Raw genomic sequence first — 14,371 nt, forward strand, 5'->3', positions numbered from 1 at the left:
AACAACCAAGGGAGCACAAAATGGCGCTGCCTTCACATCGGGAGGGAAGCACTGGTTAGAAATGGTGCGGAAGTGCAGGGCTCCACAGAAAGGCGTGAAACAGCCACTATCAACAGACCAGCAAAAAACAATGGGTTAACAGAGAAAACTCACATTAACAATGGCAGAAATAGAACCAGACAGCCTGCAAATGAACAACAATTTAAAAGAATCGAGTGTTTCTCCTGCCCCTGTAATGGGCACATTATGCAATATGGTAAAGACAGATTAAGACAAAACTTTAAGCAAAAAGTTCGAAATCGTGAAATCCACATAATAGAGGAACCAGAAGAAACAGAGTCAGATATTTGGCTAAAAGCAAAATACTGCGGATGCTGGAAATCTGAAACAAAAACAAAAGGTACTGGAAAAACTCAGCAGGTCTAACAGCGTCTGTGGAGAGTAAAACAGAGTTAACGTTTCAAGTCCGTATGACTCTTCTCCGGAGCTCTGAAGAAGAGTCATACGGACTTAAAACATTAACTCTGCCTTTCTCTCCACAGATGCTGTTAGACCTGCTGAGTTTTTCCAGCACTTTTTGTTAGAGTGAGATATTTGCTCACTACACAGCTTAAAAATGGGTAAGACAGAGCCAATCTACGTGACAGTGGAAGTCAAGGGGAAACCCACCCGAATGGAGATGGATACAGGGGCATCCACAAAGGGGAACATACATTCAAATACCTGAATACAGGAGACCACGCACTAAATCTTGAAAATGAAGATGCTAAATTAAAGATGTGTATTGGTGAAGACACATGAGTAAGAAATATATGCAAGGTTCCAGTACAGTTTGGAAATCGGTCTGTTAATCTACTCCTGATAGTGATAGCAGGCAGAGGACCGAGTCTCCGCAGAAGGAACTGGTTAAGAGAGATTAATCTTGAGAGACCACTGAGATCTCAGCCAGAAGCTGGAAATATTGCTGTTTGGAAAAAGGAGCATGTAAAGACTCAACAAAAGGAACTCGGAGAGGTGACACGTCAGGACATATTGCAAGATTCCCTCAAGTCCCAATCTGTACCACTGAAAAGGCGTGAGGAAGAATTGCGCATGTTTCTGGCTGAGATGAAGAATAAATTAGCCGAGAAAGCACAACAATACGTAATTCTCCAGGAAACAACTAGCAAATATGAAAAAGAAATGGAAGAGCTGAAGAATCAGCTACGTGGAGGCCAAGAAGCTTTAAAAGTAGAGACCCAAGAGTTTTCAATGGAGCTGACAGGTGAGGAGATGCTGGAAGACTCAACCACTGAGTTCACTCAAATTGAGCTCATACCTGAGCCTAGTTTGGCCAACAAGGAGATTGAAAAGAAAGGCAAGATTAAAGTCAGCGCTGACAAGCAGAGAACCCATCAAATGAAGACACGTAGGAAGAAAAAAGAGAATTACTACGAAGGCCCTGAAAAATGTATTTTATTTTTATACAACAGGAAGCTGATCAGATCGTGTTGAATTTAGCCTGGCCCAACATCCTGATTTTTAGAGCCTTCCTGACAGTTGACTTCATATTGTTGAACTTGGAGAGGAGGGGCAGCAGGAGTGCATGCGATTGGGCCCAAAAGAGGGTGAAAACATTCCCATTAGAATCGACGCCCCATGTGGAAGGAACTCCCCTCGGTTTGGAAGTGCCTGTAGGATCCGTTGAGCCTGAGAAAGTCAAAGGAACAAACTTACAGGTTCTTGCTGGGGAGCCTAGTGGACAGATAGCTCCTGAGAGGGAGGCCTCCGATAAACCATCCGAAGTCATAGAGCTACGACGTTCGACATGTTTGAAGAAGCCTCCAGAGAGAATGAATTTGTAAACAGTTTATTTATGTAAAGAGCTAATATATTGTAAAGATTGTAATTTGTAACTTCGAGTAGAGGGGGAGGGATGTGGTAATCTGAGGTGCGATACACCTTTAAGAGAATGTGAGCAGGTTGATCATGTGATTGTATTACCCAATTGCTGTGTAGTGCTGGCTACATTGTTAATCAGTAGTTTAGAATAGGGTCTGGCTGGAGAAGCACACATTGTGTTAGTGCTCTGTGACTTGTGTTAATAAACAGCGCGTGTTTCATCTTACACTGGTCTCTGCATCGGCAGTATCTTGTTCACTCACCAGGCGTGCAACAGTATTCACTGAGCAAAGCGACCCAACAGAGAAGGAACATAACAGGACACTTCCAGGTATCAGACAGCCTCCTGTAACCCTGGGAATGGGGATTGTGGTCTCCGCTGGAGGCACCCCTTCTGAGGAGGGAGAGAGGGGCAGAAGGGAGAGGAGGCCAGGGCTCCCAGTGCAGCTTCCAAGGGAGGGACCTTTTGGGGAAGAGGCGCAGGCACAAGGGGCAGAGGGCCAAGAGGAAATCCAAGGCAGAAAGCGCTGCAGATGATGTCACTATCCTGCTCCCAGGGTTTACAGGCAGCGATGCAGCTACCTCAATATGTCTGAGGTACAGTGCCGAAGGAGGTTCCGCCTCTCCCGGGAGACAGTGACCTCCATTTGTCATATTATTGGGCCTGAGATCAGCTCCGACTGTGTGGGTGGACACTCCATACCAGTGGCTCTGAAAGTCACAGCAGTGCTTAGCTTCTAGGCCTCCGGCTATTTCCAAGAGTCAGTGGGGGATCCTTGTGGAGTTTGTCACTCTCGGTCTCCGTATGTACCAGTCACTCGCAGTCACCACGTATTTCCAGTCACTCTTGGTCTCTATGGGCAGGGTTTTCGGGTCGTCAGGCGGGGTGGCAGGTGGGCGTGGCGGGCGGGCGTGGTGGGCGGGCGTGGCGGGCAGGCCTGGGAGCAGCCGGGAAATGGTCCACCACCCATGATCGGCCCCCGGCCGCGATTTCACACTGCCTGACCAATTAACTTAGTGTGAAACGTGCACTGAAAGGCTCAGCACTGTCGGGGTGGAGGAGTGGGAGGAGGGTGGGCGCTGAAGTCAGTGTGGGCACGAGGGAGTGTGGAGTGAAACCTCCCTGAACTGCCTCAGGGAGCTGAAGAATTTTAAACTCAAAAATACAGGGTTGGAAATTCCGGGAAAAATGTCCCCACTTGGGACTCACTCACATGAAAATATACATAATAAACATTATGCCAAAACATTTTTAAAAAATGAATATTGGAAACCCCATCCCGCCCATGGATGAGGTTTCCTCGAAAACGCCAAGGCCACCTGGCCGATTCACCACCCACCAACTATAAGGTTGGAGGGCCAGCGAGAAATCTCTCTTAATTAATACTTTAATGGTTTTAATCGGCCTCTAAATTGTCGGTAGGTGAGCTGCTGACTCACCAGCATGCCCGCCGACCGGAACATGGCGTGAGTGCGCGATGACATCAGGGCGCTCGGTCACACGCTCACCTCTCAGTGCTTCCAGCCCAGGACAGCTGCACACAAGACATGGCCCCGAAAGGTAAGAAGACTGCAGCCCCCAGGTTCAATGGCACATCCCTCGAGTGCCTTTTGGACGCCGTGGAGGCTTACCGGGATGTCCTCTACACCCGCTCTGGCTGCAGGATGGACAGCAACATCACTAATCTGGCTTGGGAGGCGGTGGCAGCGATGGTCAGCGTCAACTACAAAAGAGGACAGCCACCCAGTGCCACAAGAGGGTGAATGATCTTCTCCATTCCGGCAGGGTAAGTCACTCCTCTCATCACTCTCAACTCACACACTCACAAGCCCATCACACATCCACAGGGATCTCGCTCACTGCCAGTTCACGGGACATCACCATTCACTCTCTCACACTCACCGTCATTGTCCTCATCCCGTCCACTCACCACCCACACATGCCAGGCATACTTATCATCTGGCCTGGCAGGCATCCTGCTTACACTCTCTCCATCCCTATGCATGCAGGACAAGCTGACACACAAGAGGGAGAGGTCGCTTACCGGTGGAGGAAAGCCTGAAATCAAGGTCCTCATGAACTTTGAAAACAGAGCCATCCAGCTGGTAGGCGAGGATCTGAACCTTCCTTGTGCTGACGGTGAGGTCGGCGCTGCTCTACCAAGTGAGGATCCAGTAGTGCAACATCGATTAGATAACCATGCTGTGAGTGATGTGCCCTGTTTCACAGGCCACTGCCACGCACTAATTATCTCTCCTTGTTTTCGCAGGCACATCTGGGAAACAACTGAGGGAGTCCACGGCCTAGGGCCAACAATCAAGCCCCAAGGGAAGCTCAGAAGAGGAATCCACTGAAACTCTCCCTGAAGACCTGTCACAGCGCTCACCCACACCCTCCACCAGCGCAGAGACACACACCTCGGTGGGGCCTAGCTTTAGAGTGACCTCAGGGTCACAATCTGGTGTCCACATCACACTTTCTGATCCACAGCAGGGGAAGCAGGGACTTCCCAGGTTCCCGGCACTCGGAGGACTGATGGAGGTCAGAACGTTGCTGAGTCCGAGTCAGATGAGGAGCCTTTGGATTGGGTCATCTCACAGTTGCTGGAGCTGCAAAGGCAAACTTGGGAATATCAGGAAGGGATGTCCGCTGCACTCCTCGGATTTCAAGGCACGAAGGAGGAGTCCATCCGCCTTCAGGCTGAGGTGATAACGCCGGCATTGCAACGCACCGAGGTCAACACTGGTAGGATGGCGGCCGCCATGGAGACCTTGGTCTAGGACATCGCTCCTGCACTGCTGTGCGGGCTTAACTCCATCGTCGATGCCATAGTTGGCCTCCAGCATTGTGTACGCGGGAGGGATGGGGGGTAGTTCGATTTCACTCCAGCCACCCCATCACCTCAAGGAGTCAGCTGGGGTCCTCAGGCACCCATAGGGAGGAGGATCAGTAGGTGTATCCCCCCCAGGGCCATCCATTCAGATGACTCCAGGAGTGTCCAGGCCATTCGAATCCCCTCTTCCTGTGACTCCAGCAGCTCCAGCTCCATAGACCAAGGAGGGTGCCACTGCCACACAGCAGGACCCCGAAAGCAGGCCGGGGCCCTCCAGGTTTCAGCCCTATCTGGATGCACGTAGCATTCATAACAAAGCAAATAAATTGATGGTCCAAATTGAAGTAAATAAACATGATCTGATAGTAATTATGAAGATGTGGCTGCAGGAGGACGGTGATTGGATCCTTAATATTGAAGGGTACATGACATTCAAGAAGAATAGGAAGCTAGGTAAAGGCGGAGGGGTAGCACTGTTAATCAAAGAGGGCATTCGTGCAATAGTTAGGGATGACCTTGGTTCAGGGGATCAGGATATAGAATCAGTTTGGGTGGAGATGAGGAATAGTAGGGAAAAAATGTCATTGGTGGTCTACAGGCCCCCTAACAGTAGCCACAGTGTAGGACAAAGTATTCAAGAGAAAATATTGTGTGATTCTGATAAAGGGACGGCAATAACCATAAGTTATTTTAGTCTACACATAAACTGGAAAAATCAGATTGGCAATAGTAGCCTGGATGAGGAGTTCTTAGAATGCTTTTGAGATAGTTTCTTAGAGCAGCATGTTCTGGAACCAGCCAGAGAGCCGATTATATTAGACTTAGTATTGTGTAATATGACAGGATTAATTAATGACCTCAGAGTAAAGGCACCCCAAGGTAGCAGCGACCACAATATGATTGAATTTTACATCCAGTTTGAAAGGGAGAAGAGTGGGTCTAAGACTAGTATCTTAAAATTAAATAAGGGCAACTATGTAGGGATGAAAGTTGAGTTAGCTGAAGTGAACTGAGAAACTAGGCTAGAGGATAGAATAGAGAAGCAGTGGCAGACATTTAAGGGGATATTTCAGAGTATTCAGAGTAAGTACATTCCAACCATAAAGAAAAATTCAAAGGAGAGGACCCAGCATCCGTGGTTAACTAAGGAAGTTAAGGAAAGCATCAAACTTAAGGAAAAGTGTACAACTCCACAAAGGTGAGTGGCAGGGCAGATGATTGGACAGATTATGAAGAACGACAGGGAATGGCTAAAAGGTTAATCAGGAGAAATAAATTAGAGCATGAGAGGAAGCTAGCTGGAGATGTAAAAATGGATAGTAAGAGTTTTTACAGATACTTAAAAGGAAAAGAGTAAGTAAAGCAAGTGTTGGTCCTCTTGAGAGTGACAGTGGGGGAGTTAATAATAGGTAATAAGGAAATGGCAGAAGAAATGAACAAATATTTTGCTTCTGTGTTCACTATAGCGGATACAAAAAACATTCCAGCAATAGCTGCAAATCAGGAGATGAACGGGAGGAAGGAACTTGGTGAAATTGAAATCACTAGGGAAATGATACTGAGCAAATTGATGGAGCTGCGGACCGGCAAGTCTCCAGGTCCTGATGGACTATATCCTAGGGTCTTAAAAGAGGTGGCTAATAAGGTAGTCGATATGCTGGAGTTAATTTTCCAAAATTTGCTAGATTCTGAAAAGGTTTCACCGGACTGGAAAGTAGCAAATATAACCCCTCTATTCAGGAAGGGAGGGAGGGAGAAAACAGGAAACTATAGGCCAGTTAGCTTGACATCTGTCATGGGGAAGTTATTAGGATTGATCATTAAGAAGGTTATAGCTGGGAACTCAAGGCAATTGGGAAGAGTCAGCATGGTTTTGTGAAAGAAAATCATGTTTAACCAGTTTATTGGTGCTTTTTGAAGGATTAACATGCACAGTGGATAAAGAGGAGCCTGTAGACATACTGTACTTGGATTTTCACAAGGCATTTGATAAGGTGCCACATGAAAGATTATTAAGGAAAATAAATGCGCGTGGTGTAGGTGGTAACATATTAGCATGGGTAGAAGATTGGCTGGCTGGCAGAAAGCAGAGAGTATGCATAAATGGGTCTTTTCCTGATTGACAGGATGTGATGAGTGGAGTCCCACAGGGGTCTGTACTGGGGCCTCAACTTATTACGATTTACATTAATGACTTAGATGAGGGGAGTGAAGACATGGTAGTTAAATTTGCATATGACACAAAGATAGGTAGGAAAGTATGTTGTGAAGAGGACATGAGGAGGTTGCAGATGGATTATAGATAGGTTGAGTCAGTGGGCAAAGATCTGGAAAATTAAGTTTAATATGGGAATACGTGAAGTTGTTCACTTTGGCAGGAAGAACAAAAAAGCAGAGTATTACTTAAATGGAGAACGGCTGCATAATTCTGAGGTGCAGAGGGATCTAGTACATGAGTCACAAAAAGTTAGTATGCAGGTACAGCAAGTAATTAAGAAGGCTAATGGAATGTTATCCTTTATTACGAGAGGGATTGAAAATAAAAGTAAGGATGTTATGCTTCAGTTATACAGGGCATTGGTGAGACTGCACCTCGAATAATGCGCGCAGTTTTGGGCTCCTTATCTAAGGAAGGATGTAAATGCATTGGAGGCAGTTCAAAGGAGGTTTACGGGATTGTTACCTGGAATGAGTGGGTTGTCTTATGAGGAAAGGTTGGACAGGAAAGTGAGGGGTGATTTGATTAAAGTATTCAAGATCCTGAATGGCCTCGACAAGGTGGACGCCGAAAGGATGTTTCCTTTTGTGGGTGAGTCCAGGACTAGGGGGCACTATTTTAAAATTAGGGGTCATCCTTTTAGGACAGAGATGAGAAGAAATTATTTTTCTCAGAGGCTTGTGTGACTTTGGAACTCTCTGCCTCAGAAGGTGGTGGAGGTGGGGTCATTGAATATTTTTAAGGCAGAAGTAGATAGATTCTTGTTAGACAAAGTTATTGGGGTTAGATGGGAATGTGGAAATCGAAACATAAGAAGATCAGCCATGATCTTATTGAATGGCAGAGCAGACTCGAGGGGTCGAATGGTCTACTCCTGTTCCTATTTCTTATGTTCTTATTGCTATCATTGTCAACTTTGAGGACCTCCTCACCCTCGCCACTGTCGATGTCCTCCTCATTGGAGGAAATTTCCAGCTCCTCCATCTCCTCCTCAGTCAGCTCCTCTCCCCGTTGCAGCGCCAGGTTGTAAAGGGCGCAGCAGGTGACAACGATGCGTGACACGCTCTATGACAATATTGCAGAGCTCCAACAGACTGGTTCAGGCACTGGAATCTCATTTTCAGCATGTGATGGTTTGCTCCACCAAGTTGTGAGTTGCAGCATGAGCCTGGTTATACCTTCTCTCTGCTGCAGCCTGAGGCCACCACACGGGTGTCATCAGCCACGGCCTCTGCCCTTGTCCCCTAGGAGCCATCCCTGCAGCCTCTCTGGACCCTGGCAGATGTCAGGGATCTGTGACCAACTGAGAATGTAGGAGTTCTGGACACTCCCTGGAAGCCGTGCGCAGACCTGCAGGATGTGTTTGAGATGGTTGCACACCAGCTGCACATTCAGCGAATGGAATCCCTTGCAGTTAACATAGTTGACCCCTTGTTGCGACGGAGATCTGGGCGCCACGTGAGTGCAGTCGATCGCACCCTACGCCTAAGGGAAACCCAAGATCTGGGCAAATCCAATCATTCTTGCATCCTGGCTTTCCTGGTCCTGGGCGAAATGCACAAAGTTGAGTGTCCTCGCGAAGATGGCATCTGTGACCTCATGGATGAATTTGTGGGTGGAGGCTTGTAATATCCCACGGAGGTCACCTGTGGAGCTCTGAAGGGAGCCACTGGCGTAGAAATTGAGCGCTGCAGTCACTTTCACGGCCACTGGCAGTGGATGCCCTCCATGTCCCCGTGGCGCCAAATCCTGCAGCAGCTGGCAGATGTGACCAACCAGTTCCCTAGACATGCACAGTCTTCGGCGACACTGGTTCTCAGTCATCTGCAGGAATGAAAGGCAGTGTCTATAGACCCTCGGTCTTTCTAGGCACTGACCAGCGACGGCTCACTGTGGCTCTTCAGCAGTGTGTGTGGGACCCACAGCCACCCCTTCTTCATGAGGCTGCTGCTCCTCCCTCTGCCCAAACAGGCACCTCTGTCTCTCTCTTCTCCGTTGTCTTCGCTCTCTGTACGCCACGAGCCATACAGCTAGTTCACCAGGCCCCATGTTCCTGATGTACTCCTCCTGCAGGATCAAAAAGAGAGATACATGGGTTAGCTTGGTTAAGTCTGAAGCCGCTTAATGCATCCTGGAGAATGCTGGTCACTGTTTGGATGGCCAGAGTTCAGTGTGCTGCATGGCTGCCCGAAACCCCATCCACCTCCGCCCCACCCCACCTGACCGATTGGCAGCAGCTTTGTCCACTGGGCTGCATGCTGTGCTCTCAGCTCAGGCGCAGGCATTCTCCTAACCCACACTGCGGGGCTGCACTGTGCAATGATATGCAGATGTATTACAATGAGGTTCCCGACGTCCGATGGCGGGAAACATGGCCTGCCATGGACAGGCTAAGCGGACGATCACAAACTATTTCATGATGTCCTGAAACCAACTTTTGGCCTTCTCGCCATATTATCCTCTCATGCTGCAGAACACATTCAATGCCAGGGGGCATGGGCGATTCTGCCCTACGTGTTTCCTGTTACTCTCGGTCTCTGTGTGCTTCCTGTTACTCTCGGTCTCTGTGTTCCCTGTCATTCTCAGTCTCAGCGTGATTCCTGTCACTCTCAGTCTCTGTGTGTTTCCTGTCATTTTCAGTCTCTGTGTGTTCCCTGTCACTCTCAGTCTCTGTGTGTTCCCTGTCACTCTCAGTCTCTGTGTGTTCCCTGTGACTCTCAGTCTCTGCCTGTTCCCTGTCACTCTCAGTCTCTGTGTGTTCCCTGTCACTCTCAGTTTCTGTGTGTTCCCTGTCACTCTCAGTCTCTGCCTGTTCCCTGTCACTCTCAGTCTCTGTGTGTTCCCTGTCACTCTCAGTCTCTGCCTGTTCCCTGTCACTCTCAGTTTCTGCATGTTTCCTGTCATTCTCAGTCTCTGTGTGTTCCCTGTCACTCTCAGTCTCTGTGTGTTCCCTGTCACTCTCAGTCTCTGCCTGTTCCCTGTCACTCTCAGTCTCTGTGTGTTTCCTGTCATTCTCAGTCTCTGTGTGTTCCCTGTCACTCTCAGTCTCTGTGTGTTCCCTGTCACTCTCAGTCTCTGCCTGTTCCCTGTCACTCTCAGTCTCTGTGTGTTCCCTATCACTCTCAGTCTCTATGTTCCCTGTCTCTATTAGTATGAAGGAACAACAAACAACATTTCATGTCCTCAGGGTAATCTAACTCACTTCACATTGTTAAATGTTGTCACTGAAATTCTATGAATGGACTAGTCTGTTGTATCTTCTGTCTGACTTTCGCATGGCTGCACTTTAGGAAAGTGGCACTGTCTGAGCTGCCGTTTATTTTGAGTAAGACTTTAAACAGAAGTGCCTTATGAGAAAGATTAGTGCATATCTCCCTGGTTCCCTGGTCATTATTGATCTCTCAATCAACAGATTATTACATGTTTTTGGGAGCTTGCTCTACACGGTTCTTCTGACATCGACCTAGGCACCGGAAACGACAACGGCAAACTCAGCCCTGTAGACCCAGAAAGGTCCTCCTGACTAACATCTGAGGGCTTGTGCAAAAATTGGGAGAGCCACCTCACAGACTAATCAAGCAACAGCCTGACATAGTCATCCTCACGGAACCATACCTTACAGATAATGTCCCAGACTCCACCATCCCTGGGTATGTCCTGTCCCACCAGCAGGTCAGACCCAACAGAGGTGGTGGCACAGTGGTATTCGGTTGGGAGGGTGTTGCCCTGGGAGGCCTCAACATCGACTCCAGACCCCATGAAGTCTCATGTCCTCAGGTCAAACATGGACAATGAAACCTCCTGCTGATTACCACGTACCGCCCTCCCTCAGCTGATGAATCAGTGCTCCTCCATGTTGAACACCATTTGGAAGAAGCACTGAGGGTGGAAAGGGCGCAGATTGTACTCTGGGTGGGGGACTTCAATGTCCATCACCAAGAGTGGCTTGATAGCACCACTACTGACCAAGCTGGCCAAGTCCTAAATGACATAGCTGCTAGACTGCGGCAGGTGGTGAGGGAACCAACAAGAGGGATAAACACACTTGACCTCATTCTCACCAACCTGCCTGCCACAGATTCATCTGTCCAGGACAGTATTGGTAGGAGTGACCACCGCACAGTCATTGTGGAGATGAAGTCCCGCCTTCACATTGAGGATACCCTCCATCATGTGTGGCACTACCACCGTGCTAAATGGGATAGATTTTGAACAGATTTGGCAACTTAAGACTGGGCATCCACGAGTCACAGTGGATCACCAACAGCAGCAGAATTGTACTCGAGCATAATCTGTAACCTCAGGGCCTGGCATATCCCCCACTCGACCATTACCATCAAGCCAGGAGATCAACCCTGGTTCAATGAAGAGTGATGGAGGGCATGCCAGGAGCAGCACCAGGCATACCTAAAAATCAGGTGTCAACCTGGTGAAGCTACATCACAGGACTACTTGCGTGCCAAACAGCATAAGCAGCAAGTGATAGACAGAGCTAAGCGATCCCACAACCAATGGATCAGATCTAAGCTCTGCAGTCCTGCCACATCCAGTTGTGAATGGCGGTGGACAAATAAACAACTGGAGGAGGAGGCTCCACAAATATCCCCATCTCAATGATGGAGGAGCCCAGCACAGCAGTGCAAAAGATAAAGCTGAAGCATTTGCTACAATCTTCAGCCAGAAGTGCCGAGTGGATGATCCATCTCGGCCTCCTCTGGAGGTCCCCAGCATCACAGGTGCCAATCTTCAGCCAATTCGATTCACTCCACGTGATATCAAGAAACAGCTGAAGGCACTGGATACTGCAAAGGCTATGGGCCCTGACAATATTCCAGCAACAGTACTGAAGACTTGTGCTTCGGAACTTGCCACGCCCCTAGCCAAGCTGTCCCAGTACAGCTACAACACTGGCATCTACCCGGTTATGTGGAAAATTGCCCAGGTATGTCCTGTACACAAAAAGCAAGACAAATCCAACCCAGCCAATTACTGCCCCATCAGTCTACGATCGATCATCAGTAAAGTAATGGAAGGAGTCATCAACAGTGCAATCAAGCGGCACTTGCTTAGCATTAACCTGCTCACTGATGCTCAGTTTGGGTTCTGCCAGGAATACTCAGCTCCTGACCTCATTGATTCAAACATGGACAAAGAGCTAAACTCCTGAGATAAGGTGAAAGTGACTGCCCTTGACATCAAGGCCGCATTTGACCGAGTGTGTCATCAAGGAGCCCTAGCAAAACTGGAGTCAATGGGAATCAGGGGGAAAACGCTCCACTGATTAGAGTCATACCTAGCATAAAGGAAGATGGTTGTGGTTGTTAGCGGTCAGTCATCTCAGCTCCAGGACATCACTGCAGGAGTTCCTCAGGGTAGTGTCCTAGGCCCAACCTTCTTCAACTGCTTCATCAATGACCTTCCTTCCATCATAAGGTCAGAAGAGAGGATGTGCGCTGATGATTGCACAATGTTCAGCACCATTCGCAACTCCTCAGATACTGAAGCAGTTCATGTCCAAATGCAGCAACCTGGACAACATCCAGGCTTGGGCTGACAAGTGGCAAGTAACATTCGTGCCACACATGTGCCAGGCAATGACCATCTCAAACAAGAGAGAGTCTAACCATCGCCCCTTGACATTCAAAGCATTATCATCACTGAATCCCCCACTATCAACATCCTGGGGGTTACCATTGACCAGAAACTGAACTAAACTAGTCATATAAATACTGTGGCTCTACAAGAGCAGGTCAGAGGCTAGGAATCCTGCATTGAGTAACTCACCCCATGACTCTCCAAAGCCTGTTCACCATCTACAAAGCACAAGTCAGGAGTGCAATAGAATGCTCCCCACTTGTCTGGATGAGTGCAGCTCCAACAACACTCAAGAAGCTTGACACTGTCCAGGACAAAGCAGCCTGCTTGATTGGCACCACATCCACAAATATTCACTCCCTCCACCACCGATGCACAGTAGCAGCAGTGTATACCATCTACAAGATGCACTGCAGGAATTCACCAAGGCTCCTTCGGCAGCACCTTCCAAACCCATGACCATGACCATCTAGAAGGACAAGGGCAGCAGATAGATGGGAATACCACCACCTGGAAGTTCCTCTCCAAGCCACACAATATCCTGACTTGGTAACATATCGCCATTCCTTCACTGTCACTGGGTCAAAATCCTGGAACTCCCTTTCTAATAGCACTGTGGGCGTACCTACACCACATGGACTGTAGCAGTTCAAGAAGGTAGCTAGGTAATCTGAGGCACAATACACCTTTAAGAGAATGTGAGTAGATTGACCACGTGATTGTATTACCCAATTGCTGTGTAGCGCGAGCTACATTTTTAATCAGAAGTTTTAGGGTAGGGTTTGGCTTGAGAAGAAGACACTTGTGCTAGTGCTTCATTACTTATGTTAATAAACAGCATGGGCTTTATCTTACAATGGTCTCTTCATCTGCATCATCTTCATTACCAACTCACTCATCAGTAGTTAGGCGGGCAACCATGTTCGTTGAGCAAAGTGACCCGATAGAAGGAACATGACAACTGGCGAAGAGGCAAAACACGACCAGTCAATGACAGCAAAGAAAGCCGCGGAAATTAAACGGAAGTTAATCAGTTGTACCTTGCAGGTGATTGCAAGTACAGCCTTCTTCATAGCCGTCCGAGTTACCTCCTCCAGCGTGCCATAGTTTGGCAGTCTCGAACCGTTTGATCAGATCACATTACATTGAATGCCTTGCATTCGTCTTTTTGGCCAACGACATATTGGGGGAGGAGAAGAGGGGAGCGATTCTCTTATCGACCAGTGGCAGTAAAACATACGACCTAATTCGTAGTCTGACGGCACCAAATGCCCCAGATTCCAAGTGCCTTGATGAGTTGGTAAACCTTGTGAAAAGCCAATTTCGGCCAAAACCCTCGGTAACAAAGCAGCATTTTAAATTTAATTCGAGGTGTCATGCCCCTGGAGAAACTTGCTATGAAGCAGCCTTAAAACAACTGACAGAGCATTGAAAGTTCGGGAATCGATTAACGACATGTTAAGAGACCGATTAGTATGTGGGATTAATGAAGACGCCATTCAAAAAAGACTATTGTCAGAAATGAATTTAGACTTCAGCAAGGTGCTGGAGTTGGCGCTCGCAATGGAGAGCACAGGCAGGGACTCAGAAGCAAACAAGGGAGCATAAAATGGCGCTGTCTTCACATCGGGAGGGAAGCACTGGTTAGAAATGGTGCGGAAGTGCAGGGCTCCACAGAAAGGCGCGAAACAGCCACTATCAACAGACCAGCAAAAAACAATGGGTTAACATAGAAAACCCACATTAATAATGGCAGAAATGGAACCAGACAGCCTGCAAATAAACAACAGATTAAAAGAATTGAATGTTTCTCCTGCCATTGTAATGGGCACATTATACAACA

At 48.0% G+C, this 14,371-nt stretch overlaps 1 pseudogene; it reads left to right on the forward strand.

Annotated features, from left to right (window-relative positions):
• Positions 1-1,182: 1,182 nt before the first annotated feature.
• On the forward strand, positions 1,183-14,256 carry LOC144689117 (uncharacterized; annotated as a pseudogene).
• Positions 14,257-14,371: the final 115 nt, after the last annotated feature.

The sequence above is a fragment of the Cetorhinus maximus genome, chromosome 13, assembly GCF_964194155.1.
Source record: "Cetorhinus maximus chromosome 13, sCetMax3.hap1.1, whole genome shotgun sequence".
Taxonomy (NCBI): Eukaryota; Metazoa; Chordata; class Chondrichthyes; order Lamniformes; family Cetorhinidae; genus Cetorhinus; species Cetorhinus maximus.